This window comes from Diospyros lotus, chromosome 14, assembly GCF_014633365.1.
Source record: "Diospyros lotus cultivar Yz01 chromosome 14, ASM1463336v1, whole genome shotgun sequence".
In the NCBI taxonomy this organism is placed as follows: domain Eukaryota; kingdom Viridiplantae; phylum Streptophyta; class Magnoliopsida; order Ericales; family Ebenaceae; genus Diospyros; species Diospyros lotus.
The window spans coordinates 15,468,689-15,489,376 of record NC_068351.1 but is presented as its reverse complement, the minus strand read 5'-3'; the positions used below and the strand labels follow the sequence as shown (position 1 = coordinate 15,489,376).

At 34.5% G+C, this 20,688-nt stretch overlaps 1 non-coding gene across 1 annotated transcript; it reads left to right on the top strand.

Moving 5' to 3' along the window:
* The first annotated feature begins 234 nt into the window (after positions 1-234).
* LOC127791261 (small nucleolar RNA R71) lies at positions 235-340 on the top strand. The gene has a single exon (XR_008020901.1). It is a non-coding gene; the product is annotated as a small nucleolar RNA R71 (small nucleolar RNA).
* Positions 341-20,688: the final 20,348 nt, after the last annotated feature.

Genomic DNA, 20,688 nt, shown 5'->3' with positions numbered 1-20,688 from the left:
GCCACCTGAGTGGATAAAGCACTGATGTTGCTCACTTCATGTCCTACAGTCGGTCTCCTCATTGGTAACCTGTCAGCTTGCCATTGATAACTGTTAGACGCCATTTCATCCAACAACTCATAAGCTTCATCAGGTGTCTTCCTCATAATAGTACCTCCTACAACTGTATCAATCATAGAACGATTAGTAGAAGATAATCCATTATAGAAAGTTTGTACCTGAAGCCACACGGGTAATTCGTGGTGTGGACATTTCCTTAACAACTCCTTAAAGCGCTCCCAAGCTTCATACAATGTCTCCATCTCATACTGCACAAAAGTAGTTATATCATTTCGCATCTTTACAATTTTTGATGGTGGGAAGTACTTAGCTAGAAACTTCTAGGCCATGACATCCCATGTGGTGATAGAACCTAGTGGAAGTGAACTCAGCCATGCTTTTGCCTTGTCTCTCAATGAGAATGGGAACAATCTTAGGTGTATAGCATCATCAGAGACTCCGTTATGCTTGAAAGTATCACAAATCTCCAAGAAGTTGGTGATGTGTGCATTTGGGTCATCATTAATGGAGCCACCAAATTGAACTGTGGCTTGCATCATTTGGATGATTGCCGGCTTGATCTCAAAGTTGTTAGCTTGTACTACCGGCCTACGAATACTCGAGGCAATGCCAACAACGGAAGGTGATGCATAATCCCTCAATGACCTCTGGTGCGCACAGGCGTGCGTGCCATGGAGGAGAAGAAGGGGGCAGCGGCCGCTGGGAGAAGAACAGGGGAGAGGAAGAAAGGAAGAAGAAGGAGAAGGAGAAAGGAAGAAGAAGAAGAAGAAGAAGAAGAATAAGAAGAAGAAGAAGAGGAAAAATATGAAAAAATAAAGGGATTTTGGAATTATTTCGACATGGGAAGTGATCAAGTACGTGGGCAAAAATTAGTCGAAGCATATCATATTTAAATTATAAATTTTACGCAATTAAAATTAATTAATTTGGGTCCCGGTTGTGTTATTTGCTAGGAAATGATTTAATTTGCCTTGGGAGCTTGAGAGAGGTCGGAATCAGCTAATTTCAGGCAAGTTCCAACCCCTTTCCTCGTGTTCTTTAATTCCCGTGAAAGACCCCGTGATTTCCTGTATTTTATCACCTCCCTTACTTTAATTCGGCACCTTGCCTTATTGGTTGAACTATTATTCATTTGTTTTAATTTAAATTAAATCCGAGGCTTCTATAATTTTATTCGTTGTGAGCCTACGGGGGTTTGTACCGCCCCTATTCCTTTCGGAATGATGCTGAACCCAGTTGGGGAACTAGGTTCCTAGTCGTGTGGGTTTTATTTACGGTTTTTCTCGGATTTACTTATGATTTGGTTAGAGCTATTGAGTAGTGGGGCAGGGGTCAACCGTTTGGTGACGTTGGGGTAGACTACGATACGGCCTTGAAGTGGACCGTCGGGCGGACACTCCTAGTCACTGACCGTTAGCCGGTGCCGGGCACTGCTGACTAGCTCTGCCGATATGTGATTTACTGCATGATTAGATACCTTGTATTACTGTTCATGATTTGATATGCACATGGGTACGGGATGCATGTTGGGATATTCATTTATTGAGTATGCTTGGACACGGACATTCTAGCTTGGTTAGGTTGCATCCAGCCCGGCATATGCATGGCGTGTGGTTTACTATGTGGGCAGAGCATGGCCTGATGCCTGGATGTATGGGCGCCTTGTATCACGTTGATGCTCACTACGCCATTGCATTTCTATGTTCATTGCATGGATACTGGTAGTATTTAGTTATCGGACGGGAGTACCGTTTCGAGGGAGCCTATGGCTCGGTTGTCGGGAGTACCGACGGATATGGGTGACGAGAGTACCGACCCGGGATTGCGCGCGCAGGTTTGTGGAGATATTTGTTGCCTTTCAGGGCAGCGGCAGGTTTGTATGGGACTTGGGTGCCGTGTGTCTTGTGTGGGCCTCAAGGACCGGTATGTGCTTTTATTATGCTATATTGCTGTGTTGTAGCGTCTCATGCCTTGTGTGTACCTGGGGGTTTACTTTGGGGAGAGTTTTATGGTTATGTTCAGCCTTCAGTCTTTCTTTTCTTTATGCTTGCTGAGTCTCTTGACTCACTTTGCTTTCCATCATTCTAGGTAGAGGCAGCGTGGGTCCGAGCAAGCGAGTAAACGTCTAGCAGCAGATTCGGTGTGGTGTACAGGCAGTCCCGTCAATCCCTATCAACTCTAATGTCTGAGTAGGGTTTACTCTATTATTTCGTACTGTACCAGGTCTTTTCTCGAGTCTTGTGTATGTCGGCACAGGAGTTTGTGTTTATTTATTTATCTTGTGACCGCTATGTTAGCGGGGTACCCATAGTGCATGCATGTCTTGAGCTTTGCTTCCACTGTTCTTATTTTCGTGTATGCATGCCGGGGTAGTCTTTGTCTCGTGTTTCATTATTTTTCTCCTCCCGTAGGCGCTCCCGTTCGGGTGATTGGGGATATCTGGGCGAGGGTGCTTACAATTAAGATCCAAAAATTAGTGATTTCCATGGTGGTTGCTTTGTTTTTCCGTGCGTCGCCTCCCAGATGTCTTAAGTCCCTGCGTGCGCTGCTCCTTTAATTCCTCCAATTACTCTGTCACTGCTCTAAACCTTCTTGATTTCCTGAAGTCTACCTTAGCTAACAAAAATTCAGCCAACCATGATAACAGAAACCATCATAATTAAATTCCAGAAAAACATAATTAAAATCTAAGAATTAATTTAAGAACAAAAGAATTAATAATCAAAGAAATTAATTCAGAATTAAGATCCAAAAATTAGTGATTTCCATGGTGGCTGCTTTGCTTTTCCGTGCGCCGCCTCCCACGTCTTAAGTCCCTGCGTGCGCTGCTCTTTTAATTCCTCCAATTGCTTTGTCGCTGCTCTAAACCTTCTTGATATCCTGAAGTCCGCCACAGCCTTCTCCAATTCCTTCTTGCGCGGCCTCAATTCCTCCTTAATTTCCTTGCAGTCTGTGCGCCGCTTCAAGCTCCAATCCTTCAGTCCGTGCGCCGCTGCCCAATTCCAAATCCTCTGCTGTGCGCCTTGCAGCAACTCTCTTCTTCACCAAATCCTCCTGTCTGCTGCTTCCTTTCATCACATTATAATATATATATAAATACATGTGCAACTCCACCCTAAGCCACACATTCACGCCACTTTCATTTATCAATTAATATAATATATATATATATATATATATCACACACACAACCCTCACAAACACGTTACTTTATATAATATATATATAAATAGTATAATATATGATATATCATATATATAAATAATATAAAATATAATATTTAATATATTACTAATTATATTAACTTTAATTATATTATAATACTTATTATTTATAATATTTATTTTTTATTTAAATTATAATATTAATTTTAAAATTAACTTTATAATTTTTTTCTTTCTTTTTTTTATTTTTTTTATTTTATTTTCTTTTAAACCAAACACCAAACAGTATTCTGGTAAAATAACAAGAAATACTAAAAATTAAATATATATAAAGAAAACTCAAAATACTAGCCAATTTTAGATCAAACACATATAAAATACTAAAAATACTATTTAATTATGACCAATAAATATGTGAATAAATTCCCATATCAAGCTCCTAGGACTTGACACATGGCAATCGCATATTGGCTTTTACTGGCACACATGGCTCCAAGTTAATGGTAACCCCCCAAGGATAGTACAGTAAAATTGCCCCCTGTAAATATTCCTTCATCACAATGATTTATACATATATATATATATAACACAAGCAATACTTATGGCTACACCATTCTGAAAAAAGATTGGGGAAAACAATCCCAATTGAAAATAATGAAAATCTGGGATGATCCAATGCTAGATTAGAAGGGAATATATAACTGGGTGTATATATGTATATATATATATATGTGAACAGTGTATTTACAGAGAGGGAGAAGAAGAATAGTTCAACTGAATATCCAAATGCATAACTCTTATGATCAAAGAACTCCCAAATGGAAGAACGAAATGAAAGTAAAAGAGTGGTGCGAGAAAAAGAACTTGCCTGATCAAGACAGTGGCAGAGCCACGCTTTGGCCAGCTGAGGCCTTGGCCCCAGCTGACTTTTTTATTTTTTTTATTTTTTATATATATTACTATATATAATTATAATTTTTATAATTTGGCCAGGGCTAAAATTATAATTTGGCCTAGACTAAAAATTTTTCTTAGCTCCGCCACTACTCCCCCAGCGTAATGGAAACAACGCACGCAGCACAACAAATGAACCATGAAGAAGAAGAAGAAGAAGGATGCTGAATAAAAAGATGTAAACTAAGAAAGCAAGAGGACAAGTGAAAAAGTTGGACGTTGGCAAGGTTACATGGAAGGGGAAAGCTTCGGGCGCAACAGAGGGAAAAATGAGAGGGTTGCAAGCCTGTATGCTGCATCCCTGCCAAATTACCTGATTGCCCCTCACCTTTACAATGGTCAAAAGAAAAACCAAGGGCACTATTGGCAACTAACACCTATTTCTATTTTAACTTTTCATTTTTCTTATTCGCATAATAAAATTTAAGTCCTTTACTTAGGCCCAACCCAATAATTTATTTAGCCCACCTGATAAACCCACGAACCCATTAACTAATTAGATAAGGCCCATTACATTATTTTCTAATTTCTTAAAAATTAGACTCATATACTTATTTTCACGATCACATGCACCATAATATAAAATTATATAATCCAAAATTATTTCTATGCCATCAGAGCAATTTATTATCAAATATTGAAATACTTATACCCACATTTAAAATATCATTAAACTTCCATTAAGTAATAAAATACCTAGACCCATTCATAATATAATTAAAATTCTAAACACATCTCATTGGCCCAATTCAATTGGACTTTTTCCACATTTTTTAATCCCATTTGGATGGGCTACCAAATTCTTATTTCCACTTACACTTTATTCCATAAATAAAAGAAAATATTTTCAATCCTCAATTAATTAAAGCAAAAATTTTGAGCCCATAATAAAATACCCGAAAACGCCTAGACCCCCTAACAAGTCGTTACAGGAATCATATAAAAAGGAACACTCTAAAGCTTTCAACCAAAAACCTAATCTAATCACAACCAACTGGAAAAGATTATGATAATTAGGACTAGCATTTTTTAATATAATCTCATTTCTTTCCTCCAAAAAGTTCAAGTACAATAATAAAGAATAGCAAACCAAAGCTTTTTCACCATTTGGATTTCTTCACCAAGACTACATTGGATACTTGTACTAGGGAGTTAGCTTCTCAGATGAACCCGGCTACCAAGAGTTTGTCCATTTCTTTCTCAATGGCTTCTTATCTGGCTTAGGAGAAAGTTCCCCTTTCCTGGAGAACCACCTTTATTCTAGGATCAAGCTGTAAGCAATGCTTGATAACTATCATGTTAATCCTTGGCATTTCAAATGATTATCATGCAAAGATATCCAAATATTCATGAAGTAGTTGTGAAAGCGACATTATAACTTTTTGAAAGATCACCCAAGAGGAGTGAATTGGATGTTTTGAATATTTTTAAAATATATAAAAAATTATTATGCATCAATGCTGATATGTAACAATGCTTTTCATAACATTATAAGGTTACAATAATTCAACATAAATTTATGTGCATTAAAATATTTTTCAAGAAGGAATAATCTAAACAGATATCAACCTTTGAAAAATATATATATATATATGTATAAATGAGAGGCAACATTTGAAGCAAAGTATAAGAAAGCAGTTATGATGACAACGAAGATGTTTTACATACTTTAGTAGATTTTAAACTTCAAATCTTATGAAATATATGCATTTGAGAATTATACACGAAATCAAAAAAGATAAAAAAATCTTTTATGCATGTAATGAAAATTGAGACTAAAAAGGTTTAAGGACTTTTATATATGCAATGAAAAGAGGAATAATCTTTGCATGATGCTAATGGAATTAAATGAAAAAATATTTTATGGCAGAAGAAAAATAATACCATTAAAGATATAATAAATCAAACCACATGAACACAACATTTTTGAGTTGGTCAACTAACAACCTTAGTCCACTACCTTAACTCCTCACTAAGGATTTTGAAAACATCCACTAAGGAATTTTATCTTTTAGGGACCAACTATAACCTATACATAATTTTTACAAGCTCAACTAAAACCTTTACTTTTCACGAGCTAAGTAGGAACCCCAGTTTTACATAGGAGCAGCTATAACCTCCACATTTCACAAGCTAAGTGCTAACCCTAGCTTTTCACAAGAGTAGCTGTAACCTTTACATGCGTCTTTTTCAAACTAGGTTTAGCCATAACCAATACATAGCCTTTCAAAGGATTAAGCTTAACCTTTTACAAGTTTCACAATTTTTATGAAAGAATTTCTCAAGAGAAAATATAAAATATTTCAAACATTTTCTTGATCAAAATAGAGTTATAAGAATATGAATGAATAAAACACTTAACTCTCTAATTTTTTGTTTAAAAAGATCTGCATAAAGCTCGATCAAATAATGGTTTGAAGTAAAAGAAGTTAAGCATGAAAAACTTATCACTCAAGCAATGACCTTGATCTAAAATCGAATTTAGGTTGGTTGTGTCTAGGTTTTAGGTTGGCTTGACATTACTCAAATAACAGCTCAGGCTTCCTTAACAGCACCACCTGACCTCGTGCAGCACTCGGTTTTTATAAAAACTTTTTGGACTTGGATTTTTCCTTGATACCTACACATACTCGGTTTTTTTTTTTTTTTTATTTGATTTATAACAGTCAAATTAGTTAAGAAAAATATGCAAATTATAAAGATAAAACCTTTTACACACCTTGCATAAACACATTTATCATTCATTTATAAGATAACATAGTTAGACTTCATAAAATAAAGAGATAAAGCTCTAATAGTCAAAACTATCCTCTTTTTCTACTCTAAATAATAGCTATATTTTTTAAAATCTGACAAAGAATACTCGACTATTGAATAGACTTACTCGACTAATATAGTGCTTACTCGATTGGACTTCTCAAGTGATCGATTATCTAGAGAGATTACTCGAGTGTGACTAAGTCATTACTCGGCTAACTCAGAATCCACAGAGACCTTACATTACTTACTCGATTACTAGGCTAAGAATACTCAACTAACATAAAATTACTCAAGTACAAACATTGGTTACTTGATTTCTTTTAGGATGAGAGACTTAACTAGAGACAATCCGAACTTCATTCAACTAACATGTATATATACTCAATTAACCAAATAAATTAGTCGGTTGAAAATATGCTCAAATTTCATAGCTATAGAAATACTCAATTTTCAAAAAAGGCTTACTCAAGTGATGAAAAATCCTTAGTCGATTTCAGAAGAACCATACTCAATCAAGCTTTAAGAAAATAGAGTTTTTGCATAACATACTCGAGTAGGAACTTATGATAGTTGATTGAGTCACTTCAATACTCGATTGATTAAATCAAATTTTTTTCATACTAAGCCAATTTTTCAAAAAAAAATTCTCACAAGCTTTATAGTATGCTCAACTAATACAAAAATATACTCAATTGATTTTATCAAGAGGTGTTTACATACTTAGCCAATTTTTTCAAGAGATTTTCTCACAAGCTCTATATCATACTCGACTAATACAAAATCGTAATCGACTATTTTGAAAGATATATATATATATATATATGAGCATAAAGTTCTCCAATTTAAGAGGATTTATAAAATGTTTTGGAAATCATTAATAAATTAAATTTACTGAAAACATATTTTCTAAAAACTATTTTCTCAATCAATCAAAATACAAATTTCTCAACACTTTTGGAGATAGAGTTGTTCTAAGATTAACTTTTTTTTTTCTGAGGGTCTAACTCAATTATGGATGCAAAGGTCAAGTCTTCCACAATGAATGGAAAAAATTGTTGACATTCCTTTGATATCATTACCCTTTTGGATTAGAAATTACAATATTTTGTAGTATTCTTGTAACATCCTAGAATTTTGAAAATAAATAATAATCATTAGTTTTAGTATTTGAGGTGATTATTGAATAATTGTGGATCTAAAGGAAAATATTAATTTATATTGTTTTAAGGAAATTGGCAAGTATTTAGTAAAATCAGGGTATAAGTGTAATTATTAAGTGGGGCATGAGTGACAGTTTTGGAAACTTTGGGGGTTGAGGTACAATTTTTGGAAAGGGGCTGGATATCACCTTAAAATTTATTAGATGTATATACGTGTTGAAGGAGGCGGCTAGAGCAGGCAGTCATGCATGTAGGGGCCAATAGGGTAACGCGGGTTCAAGGCTAAGCAGTTGTGCACGTGGGAGAGAAAAATAGCCAATTTATTTGGCCAAGGGCCAAAACAACGTCATTTTGACCCAAGGCGGTGGTAGCCTTGCACGGCTACTGGTGGCGCCATATGGTGTGCTCTAGGCCATTTCTTTTGCCCTGGTCGAGCAATTTCTATTTTGTTCATTTCAAAGCCAAATTCGGCCATTTCAAAAGCAAAAGAGGAAGGAAATAGGAGGAGGGAGGATTTGGGAAGAAGTAGAGGTGCTAGCAATCGCATGAGAGGGAAATTTGGAAGAAAAATATTTGTATTTAGAGTTTACAGATATCAAGTAAGTAGGAAATGGAAGTATTAAATTCTGTACAGTTAGATTATAAATCTTATACGATTGGATTTAATTATTTTGGGCTGTAATTTTATTATTTTCTATAAAAATATTACTTTGCAATGAGAGTGCGGGAAAGGCAAGAATCGGCTATCTAAAGGCAAGTTCTAAGTCTTCTTTGCTTGCTCATTAATCTTTACTCAAGTCCTCGTCGTCTTGCGTACTTTATTTCCTTCCTTACCCTAATTTGATTCCAAATATTAAACTTGTGAGTCGTTGACGAGGTGTTAACAGTGGTTTAAGTTTAGTAAAAGACCCTTGGTGATATTTATTTCTGACTATCATGATATTATGTATCGCCCCATTTCCTTGGGAATGATGCCGCACCTGGTTGGTTTAGGTTCCAAATGGGTGATTGTGTGAAAGTTGTGGGTCTTGGGTCTTATGTATGTGAATTTCTTATTTATTTAATTACGATCTGATGTTGACAGTGTGTGTTGGGATTTGGGAATTGCATCAATGAGGGACCAAAGCCTTACTAGCTTTTGTTTCTTGTATACACTTGCTGAGTCTTGTGACTCACCCTTATTTTCTATCATTCCAGGTAAGAGGAATACCTGAGTTGGCCAGTTCGCTCAATGGTGCTGGGACCTATCCTTCGGATCATAGTATTGTGTGTAGAGCTTTCCTGAAGATAGGGTCTTAGGTGTAGTTTTTGTTTTGTCAGGTTGATAAACTATTGTTTTTTAGAGCGATATGTGTTATATAGTCCCGGATTGTCATACGTTATATGTGGTTGCGTGTGGACCTAGTTTGAGTAACCGTGAGGTTGGCTATGTAAGGATGGCTATGAAATGCCATGTGCTAGTTATTTCTTTTGCAAGATGCTCAGTGGGAATTGTTCTATATCATCCAATTGATGACCCTCTCACAAATCCGCTATGCTAGTGGGGGCTCCGGGAGGCGGGCCATTACAATTCTAGTCTCCAACTATAATCCCCACACCATTAGATGTCAAGAATTTAACCTTCAAGTGGAAAGTAGATACCCTTACTTCTAAGGCATTTAATAAAGGTCATCCTAGAATAGTGTTGTAATTACTAGGTACTCAAACTACCACGAAATCTTCCATAACAATTCTCCATTAGGGTTTGGTTTGCACAAGGATAGAGTCCCCTTGGGGAAACAGCTTGTCCATTAAACCCAATGAGAAACCCCTAAGGGTTGTAACTGCTTTGGGTCAAAATTTAATTATCAAATTCATTAAAAATAAAATATTAGTTGAACTACCAATATTTATAAGAATTTGAAATACCTCATAGTTGTTGATGATTGGCTTTCCAACAATTAGATCATCATGGGGTAGTGTCGTGTCTTTCAAATCATCTTTGGAGAAGGAGATAGAGGGAAATTGAGGTTAACCTGAAGTCTCTTTTTGACATGTAGAACTTCAAGTTGTCCAACAAATTATTTTTCAACCCTCGCCTTTTATTATAAAGGAGATCCTCCGTAGATGGCACCTCGAGTCTTTTCTGGGTGAAGGGGATCTTTAGTAGGATCTGTTGGCTTGATTTTGATGTTGTATATCTCAAACACAAAACTTTAATAAAGTGTTGATGATATTGAACAAGTTTTGGACATGTTGAACTAAATGTTTTGAAATTTAAGGTTTTTATCTTAAACAATTCTTGAATTCTTGAAAATAGTTTTTGAAATTGTCTTTTAAATCAATGAAACTTTGTGAATCCTAAAATATTATTAAGGTTTTAAAAGTCAAATAAAGTAGCTTAAAAATGGAAATCAATTAAACATTAATCTATTGAAAAACTATCAACTCATTCTTCATGATTATCGATTGGTTTTTCTAAACTATAGACTTCTTCTTTGAATTGTAGACTGGTTATTTAAAACTGTCGATTGGTCCTTAAAACAAGTCAATCAATTTAATGATACATTCTAGACCAACGTTCTAGGTTGAAAGAAATAATAGACACCTAAGAGGGTGGTGAATTAGGTTTTCAAAAACTTTTTAGATTTAAAAGTTTTTGTGCAAAGAAAACTATTTAGCCTTTTGGAATCTTTGAAAGAGAAATATAAGAGATTTTATTGAAAGCTTAAATTCTTAGTGCTTTAAGAAATAATGATGCAAATATAACTTGAATAATAATGAGCTTTACAAGATCAAATTTTATTGTTGTAACTGCAAACTTTGAATGCTACAAATAAAAATTTAGCTTGCTAAAATGAAGGAAAGAAATAAACAATGCAATACACACAATTTAACCTTTGTTTCCAATGGCTCAGTAGTAACTGAAAACAAACAGCTTTTACAAGGAGTAACTGGAACCTCTTACACTATGCTTTTAAGGGATCAAGCGCCAACCACAAAAAGATAAGAGAAGTTTACAATTTAAACACTTTGGGAAGCTCTTACAAGATTGAGAACAAATAACAAGATTAGCTTCTCACAAAGAAAAGATAGATGAAGAGAATATTAAAATAAAAACACACTCTCTCTCTCTTTCTTATAAAGGATGAAAGCTTTGAGGGCACTTTGCTTGAGAATGATTGTGGACGAAATTAACTCAGCAGCATCTTGTCTTCTTGAAGCTCATATGCCTTTCATAGCCTTCTTTGCTTTGTAACTGTTAGCTTTCTTGACCAATGGGTAAAACCTGAAAAATAATAAAAATATATTCCATTCTATTTGATCCCAATGGTTAGATATTTAATTTATGCTCAAACGATGTTTTGGAAGCATTTTTGTAATGGTTAGAATCAAATCTGACACTTTTTTGAATGTCTATAACAGCTAGTTTAATGGCTATATTTTTAACTTTCAACATTTATTTACTCAATTATTTTGATCTTTACTCGACTATTATAGCTCCTTAGTCGAGTAAGTTTTGATAGCAACTCGATTATACTCAACAGATACTCGATTATTTTTGCTCTGCACACAGCCTACAGAGACGTGCATAAGATACTCAATTATCACTCCAAAATAGTTTATTATACATTAACTTTTACTCGATTGCACCTGAAAAATACTTGATTAAAAAGAGATAATACTCGACTATGACTTTGATCACTCGATTACTTTTGATATAGCTGATACTTGCAATAAATACTCAATTATTGAGAACATTTACTCAAGCAAATTGATGAAACCATAGATTCAATAGCTTAAATCAATATTTGACTCAAGTAACATGAAACTTTTACTCTACTATCATTCAAACATACTCGATCTATTCTATGTCTTACTCGATTAACATTCAATCAACATATATTGTTTTGAATATCATCATCAAAATAATTTCTTCGTCAACATCTAAAATATGACTTAACATAACACATTAAGCCAAGTCATTTACAACACAAGTGTTGTTTGTGAAAATTGGTTAACACTAACTTTCCAATCACATTCACTTTGTTACATAGAAAATGTAAGCACCCCCACTCGGATTTCCCAACCACCTGGACTACTCGAACGAAGCGTCTATGGAAGGAGAAAGAATTAAACACAAAACAGGAACTACCCTGGCATACATACACAAGAATTAAAACAACGGAAGCTAAACTATACACATGCATACACTTCGGGTACTCCACTAACACAGCGATCACATGATAAATAAATGAATATAGACTCATGTGCCAACATACATGAAACACGAGGAATAACCTGGCAAAGTCAAAAATAATAGAGTAAATCCCTCTCAAACATCAAAGTTGACGGGGACTGACAGAACTGCCTATACACCATATCGACTATGCCTCTAGATGTTGTCTCCTTTGCCCTTGACCCACGCTACCACTACCTGGAATGATGGAAAGCAAAGTGAGTCGAGAGACTCAACAAGCATAAAGAAAGGAATGTTGTAGGTTGATCATATCCCATAAACTCTCCCCGAAACACCAACCCCCAAGCACACACAAGCAATGAGACGCCCAACACAGTATAAAAGCGTAAATAAAAGCACGTATCAGTCCTTGGGGCCCACACAAGACACATGACGCCCAAGTCCCATACCAACCTGTCGCTACCCTGAAAGGCAACATATACCTCCGACAAACCTGTGCATGTCGTCCCAGGTCAATGTCCCGTCACCCGAGCTGTAAAATAGTTAAGCCGTAGGCTCCCTCGGAACGGTCCTCCCATCTGAAACCTGTGAACTGTCGATAACCATGCAATGCACAAAAGAATGCAACGGCATAGTGAGCATCAACGTGATACACCGGCGCCCATACATCCAGGCATCAGGCCATGCTCCGCCCACATAGTAAACCACACGCGATGCATATACTTGTGCCAAATGCAATCTAACCATGATAGAATGTCCTTGTCCAAGCATACTCAATAAATGAATATTTCAACACGCATCTCGTACCTATGTGCATATCAAACCATGAACGGTAATACAACATATCAAATCATGCAATAAATCACATAATGGTAGAGCTAGTCAGTAGTGTTCAGCACCAGTCAATGATCAATGACTAGGAGTGTCCACTCGACGATCCACTTCAGGATCATACAATAGTCTACTCCAACGCCACCAAACAGCTAACCCCTACCCCACTGCTCAATAGCCCTAGTCGACCCACACCCGAGAAATCCATAAATAAACCCATACCTCTAAGAACTTAGTCCCCAAGTTGGGTTCGGCATCATTCGGAAAGGAATAGGGGCGGTACACAATATCCCGTGGGCACACAACAAATAAAACCCCAACGAGTCTCATATTTAATTTAAATTAACTCATGCTAATAAAATCCTTGATTCATATAATTAAAACGCGAAATCGAAACAAATTAAGGAAACTCGTGGGGTTCACAAGATGGAAGGAGTTCACAAAGGTAGAAGGGAGCTTGCCTTATTTCACAGATTTTTTGCCCTAAATGCCCAGACACTGCAAAATAATAATAGCACTAAAATAAGCCAAAATACAGCCTAAAAATAATATTTAATCTGTAGAAAATATTTAATGCTAGCTAATTAACCTACCTCGCCCTTCAGATCTTCAATTGCAAGGAATAAAATTAATTTTCTGAATTTTCTCTCTTTTCTCCCTTCTTCGCCCCTGTCTTCGCACCTGTTCTTCTCCAATTTTGCACTTTGTTTTAGCTTCAATTGAAGCATTAAATAGCAAAGAAATTCAGCCAAAATGCATGGCCAATTTGGCCTCAAAAATTGAGAAATCAGAAGACACATGGGAGCAGCAGCATGGGCGCACCAGCACTCGCCACGTGGCCGCTCAATTGGCTTGCACTGGCGTCCCAAAACGGCGCCGTTTTGGCCTGCCCCTACTGCCAAAATAATTTCCTTCTTCCCCCAACGCACAAAGACCCCAACAAATTGAACCCGCGTCACTTGCCTAGCCTCCCTCGTGCATGACCGTCCGCTCCAGCTGCTCCTTTAACATATATACTCACACCATTAAACTTAAAGTAAACCCAAGACAGTTTCTGGAAATTGTATTTAAATCCCACTATTTCCGAAAATTGCTCCTTACGCACCAACTTATTAATATTTTTATACCCCAAGTTTCCAATAATTACTTACCCATCTCCTTAATATAAAAAAAGATAAATTAATATTCCTCTTAAACCCGCAAATATTTTATAATCACCTTATACGCAATAATTAATAATTATCAACTATCCACTAAATTATTCAATTTCAATCAATCAAAAATTACTTTAAATGCAGAATTTAATAATTATTAACTTCTCCCAAATTATCAGAGTGTTACAGAAAGCCTTAGAAGATTAATGAGATATATTCTTAAAGCTCATGGCTTTGAGAACAATATATGATACTCAACTAAAGACTTTGTCTTTTCTAGATTTAAATAAGAATCATTCTACTCATCAAATCACAACATGAAACATGATTTTTCATTCACATTTACTTTATGAAATATATTCTCATGAAATATCTAAAAGTCAAATGACTCACCATTTGACTGAAATGAAATATATAGAACATTGCAAATATGTTGAGCACAATATATGTTACTCAACAACAAAACACAACATATAATCACCAAGATGCACTAGCTTGAGCATCATGATTTTTCATTCATACTTGCCAACACAAGAACACATATAAACTTAACAAAGCATATATGATTTCTATTCTATAATCTCTAAGCCATCATACACATATACTACTAATGCATATTTTGAGTAATTCTTGAAGAATAGACATTTCAGAATTTCATTACTCAAATGCATTAAACCTAAACTTGATTTTTAAGCTAGACAATCAACATTCATTCAACATGAAAAGTTCTTCAAGAGATCCTTCTTAGATTTCAGGACTTGAGAACTTTAGAAATATGGGCTCTATGAACTAGAACTTAGGATCACTTGCCTAAGTATATATACATATATATACATATAAGAGCAAAGATGTTTGATACTTATTCATCAAATAAAACACATTGCTCCTAGATTTGAGAAATGCTTGCACATATTTTGAGTAATAAAGATGTTTTCCAACCTTAAGCTTACTCATCATGAGGTCCACATGACACTAATGCATTACGGATTAAAATATCCTTTGAAATCCAAGAGCAACCTATTAACATATCAAGCATATTGACAAATAAGAAACAAAAACAAGATTAATCACATATTAAGGTTATTATCACAAAATTAACATAGGACAATTTAAATTCTACAAATCAAAACTCAAGTACCATCACTTGAGTGTATGATCACTTACTTAAATATTAGATATAAAACATAGAACACATTACTCTTAAACTTTGAGTAATGTTGCCACCTAAAACATTTTGCATATCATGAGCTCTATAAAATGCTCATGCATTATCTTTAGGATGACCCCAAAAAGAAGCATGTTAAAAGACATATCAATAAAACATATGGCTAAAACAATTTTAGCACATATGAGAACATTAATAGATAAATCATACTAAAAGATAAACCTATCAAGGTTCCTTGACCTTATATATATTCTCAAGGCAACCTTAACATATCCTTAATCAATATTCCAAATAAGAATAAAATAATTTCTATATATACAAAGCATATTAATAAGCCTATGAGAACATAACATAAAAGGACATTAAAGTTTTGGCATAATGCAGTCATCATTAAAACATTCAAAACATAAAACTCAACAATCTCCCCCTTTTTGATGATGACAAAAATTTAATGTTCAAGAGAATATTTACCACAAATGTTCCACTAAATCTTCTCCCCCTTTTTGTCATTAGCAAAAAGGATAAGAATTTTGATACCACATGAAGCATATGATACCAAGAGAATAACCTTCTCCTCTTTTTTGAAATTATCATTCCTTTGAGGAATAGGCTATCAAAAGATAAAACTCCCCCTGAGTTTATTACCTATTGCTCAATGAAATCTTAAGATAAAGAATCTCTTTTACATATTTTATACTAGAGAGGCTCCCTCTAAATTATTGAGAAGATCCCCCTAAAAATATTAACCTTTTTCTCTTCCTAAAAAAAATTCTCCCCTTTTTATGAGAGAAAGAGAGAGAGATATATGCAAAGAACTTCCTAATGAATACCAATTTGACAAACATAAGGAGGCAAAAGAAAACATAAGGAACTCTCTCTCCCTTTATATACTAGATGAAATATTACTCCTAAGACTAAGTACCAATTCATAGGAAGACAAATGTAGCAAGAATATATATATATATATCAGCAAGCTGTTCAAACAAAAGATTTAACTATCTTCTCATGAAATAAAACCTTAGATTTTAAATAGAGGACATGCTCCCCCTACTAATATGCCACAATTTCTTGCATATGAGCACAATATTTCAAACATTCAAGAAACAATTTAGGCAAACATTAATCTCATACAGAAAATATAAGTTTGAATTCAAATGAGCATATTCAATGAGCACATACAAACATTCAAGCATGACATCTTAATTATTCAAGAAATAATTTAGGCAAACAAAACAAGTTTACCACATTTAAGGTTTTACATATGTCATCATAACATTGTCAAAGCATGTATAATCAAATTCATTCAAGAAAACTATTACTTACATATACAAATCATCATAAATCAAGCTTATGAATATTTGTACTAAAATATACCAAATGCTAAAGTGTTTTCAAGAACTAGGACTCTAGTCCTATGTTACTCGAGTGGATAAGCTCAAGCTTTTGTAGCAATCTCGATCCTATCGTAACAACTCAAGTAATACTTTCCATTACTCAACTAATTTTCTAAAAACATCTATTTCTATGCACACTTACTCTATTAACTTCTCAAGTTACTCGAGTATTTTGAAATTTTTGCTAAATAATCACAGCATGCACTATTATGGATGAATCTTGAAAATCACATTTCAAGGCTTCATTCCATGCTCAGTTTATTCAATCCTAGAAGATTTTGAACTTAATAAATTTCTTCCAACTATTTTAAACTCATATCAAGATATCAAACAAATCAATTTAATACTATGCATGTAAATACTTATTAGGAACCATTCAACGCAATCATTTAAGGAAGCTATTTGCATCCTTGTGAGCACCTATCTCAAAATATCAATATAATCATTCCACTTTCACATACTAAAACACAAAGATCTTACATCTAAGCACCCTTTGTTATTCAAAAACAATTTTCAAGAAAGTTCATTCATTTCCATAGATTTCAAATTCATCATACCAAATGTAGACAAATTCTTAAGACAAAAAATTTATGAGCACATATTCTTATGACAGATAATTTCAAATTGACTAAACATTCTTGTTGCAAAAAACAAGTAATACTAAAAAGGATTTAATTATATGATTTATTACTCAAGTGTATGATACATATCTTCGAGCAATTTTCATCAAATAGTTGAACTGCTTTTAAAAAATTCATCATTAATATTCTAATATGCCCATGAAATACTCGAGTGAGGCTTAAAGATATTAAGCATCAAGAATAGCATTTAAAAAATGACTTTAAGAATATATTGCAACAATAACTCTTAACATAAAAATTTAAGAATTAAAGATACTTGATTGATGACATCAGAACCTATCACCAATTGAATTTGTAAGATTCCCATGAGACTCAAACATTGTCGCAAACTAATCTAGCTTTGATTTCTTACACATGTGAAATAATAGTGATTTCACTATGGCTCAACCCATATGATACCAATCTGATGCATAAATTAGCAAGGATATTGGAGGTAGCTTATAAAGAATAAAGAATAGTATTCGATCGTACCTTAAGCTCACCCCTCAAGGCCTTTTTATACCTTTTGGATTGAGCTTCATGATAAAGATCACGAGGATGTTGGTAATGTGCCCTAATGCTAGATTAAGTTAACATAATAAATGGGTAATTTTTAATGTATGATTGTATTTAATAAATGACATTTTATCTTCATTCAAGACTCTCCAATTTTGTATGAATGAGTCCTTAGATTTCTTATTGGAGATCTCATTCTTAAGTTGTTAAGAACATGATGACGAGATTCCTCAGTATAAGAAATTTCAAATTGTTCGTAGTCCTTAACTTTCTTAAATGAGAAATTTGAGCAAATGTATAGTAGCCCACTCCCGAATAATCCTGCTAGCATAGGATATCTGAAAAGAGGTCATCACAAAGATGATATAGAACAATAACATTCAACATCATAAATACTATCCATAAATAAAATCAACGGAAGCTAACATAAGGGTTTACAAAATCATCAGTATACATCCACTTGGCACCATGGCCTACACATAATGTATATAAGGGCATTAATGTAACGCCCCACTCCCACCTACGGGTGTTACTCACGAATAGTCAGCTTACTATTCACACGCTAGGGCAAAGATGAAGAGACGGCTACATTTCAATGAGAAACGACCTAGGTGGGAACTAGGCTTTGCCCTCCCTTCGCTCCACTCGAGGATCCAGGAAATATCGAAACAACCCCGTGACAATAAAACCCGAAACCTCACAAAGTGTCACCCTTTCTCAAGCTCTTAATAAAGAGCTAAGGATGACTTCCCAGAATCGAAAGAAATAAACTAACTCACTAGTTTCATATAAATTATGGCATAAGGCCTCAATTATAAGAAAATAGATTCTTCTTTGCCCCAACTAATAACCCATTTATCTCACCTTCATTTCCTTTGGAAAATATTTGGATTAATATTTCTTTGAAAAAATTTAATAAAATTTTCCTTAACAAATCTCCATTGATTTTTCCCTTTAATTATTTCAAATACCACAAATTTCCAACCCTTAGGAAATTAATTTTTGAAATTCAAACTTCAAGGCATCCTCATCCATTTTCAAAATGTAAGGAAAATACTCCATTATTTAATTTCCCAAAATATAGAAATTTTTCCCACAATTGCCTTGAATTTATATTAATTTAATAATTAATTTGGAGGCTAAAATACTCCTTTATTTATTTATTTAAACATAAACTATTTCAAAATTTCCAAAATAACATATTACATTTAAATAAACAGAAAATAAAATAAAATAAAAAGGAAAATCCAAACAGCAGCAGGGGGCGTGCAGCAGCCAGCAGCGCCCCCCAGTGATGGCCGCGCGCTCGCACGACTACGCGGCTGCACCTGGCCGCACCCAAGCGCACCCCCTAGGCCAGCACACTACCTCAACTTTTTTAATTAAAAAAAATATTTTTTTTTCTTTTAAAACCCAAAATTTTCATAATGCTTTTACACTTCAAATGGCTTCCAAAACATTCAAGTTTGCCACAATACAACCATATTAAGCATTCATTACATATTTAACTAAATTAAATACAACATTCATCCACTAAACCACAAAATACATATACTTCACATGCATGTCTCCTTTCTTCATTACCTTCAACCTTGCAAAACTCCTTTTCCCTTAGATGATTCTCCACCTACATAGAGGTCAAAGGACCTTATGAGCTAATGCTCAGTAAGGGTGCTATGCAAATGTAAATGTAACATGAGAATATAAACATGTAATGCAAATGCAATGCATATAATGGGTAGTCCTCAATGCCCTCATAACCACTTAGGTTAAGGCACCAACCAACCCCTCTCTCATCACTAGTCCTCCTTATGGCCATAGGTCCACTAGAACACAAACATGCAATAAGACCATTACATGCAAGTCATTCAAAACATGTAAAAATGCAAGCAAAACCCCCACCACTTGGGGTTATCCCTTACCTCTTTACTTCTTGAAGCTTCAAGCCTCCACTTGCCAAGTCTCTCTCTTTGGTTCAAGCCACCTTAGAAGAAAGAACACAACCTTAGCTCTTATACACAAAAATTATAGGCTACTTCATGAGAGGGAAAGAAGGCTTACCTCCTGCTTGCCTTTCTTCTTCCTCCTCCTAACCTTAGCTCTTCTTGCTTTCTTTCTCTTCACATGTGGGAAAACCTTGAACTAAATTCTCAACTCCCTATTTATAGAGCTTTTCTACTCAATCCATGCCAAAACTCAAGATTACATCTTAGCCATTGATTTTTCTTTAATTCAAGAGACTCAATCTCAACCCTCCAATACAAGCACAATCCTTGTGCTTCTCCTAATCCTCAATCTTAGCCATTGATTTTAAGAGAACTCATCTCTAGTCTCTGAAGAAACACAATCCAAGAGACTTAGTCTCTTTAAATCTCATCCTTTGATTTTCTTTGGAGATTAAATCCTCAACCATTGGATCAATCTCTAATTCCCATAATTCTCCAATTTTCAAAATTAATAAATAATGACTAATTTCTCCATTTTCCATTTAATTTAAATCCATAACTTTTCAAGCATTTAATGGAGACTAATATCTTTTCTTTTTTATTTTATTTAAATTGCTCTTGAAAGGCCTAATTCATTTTACTTTGGCATTTAATTAAATCCACCATTTTCCCACATAAATGCATGACTAATTTCCATTTAATATGGAATTTCTTTTAATTCTCTCCATAATGGCTCTCATTTAATTCTTAAGAGACTAATTTCCTTTTTCTTTTTGAATTTCTT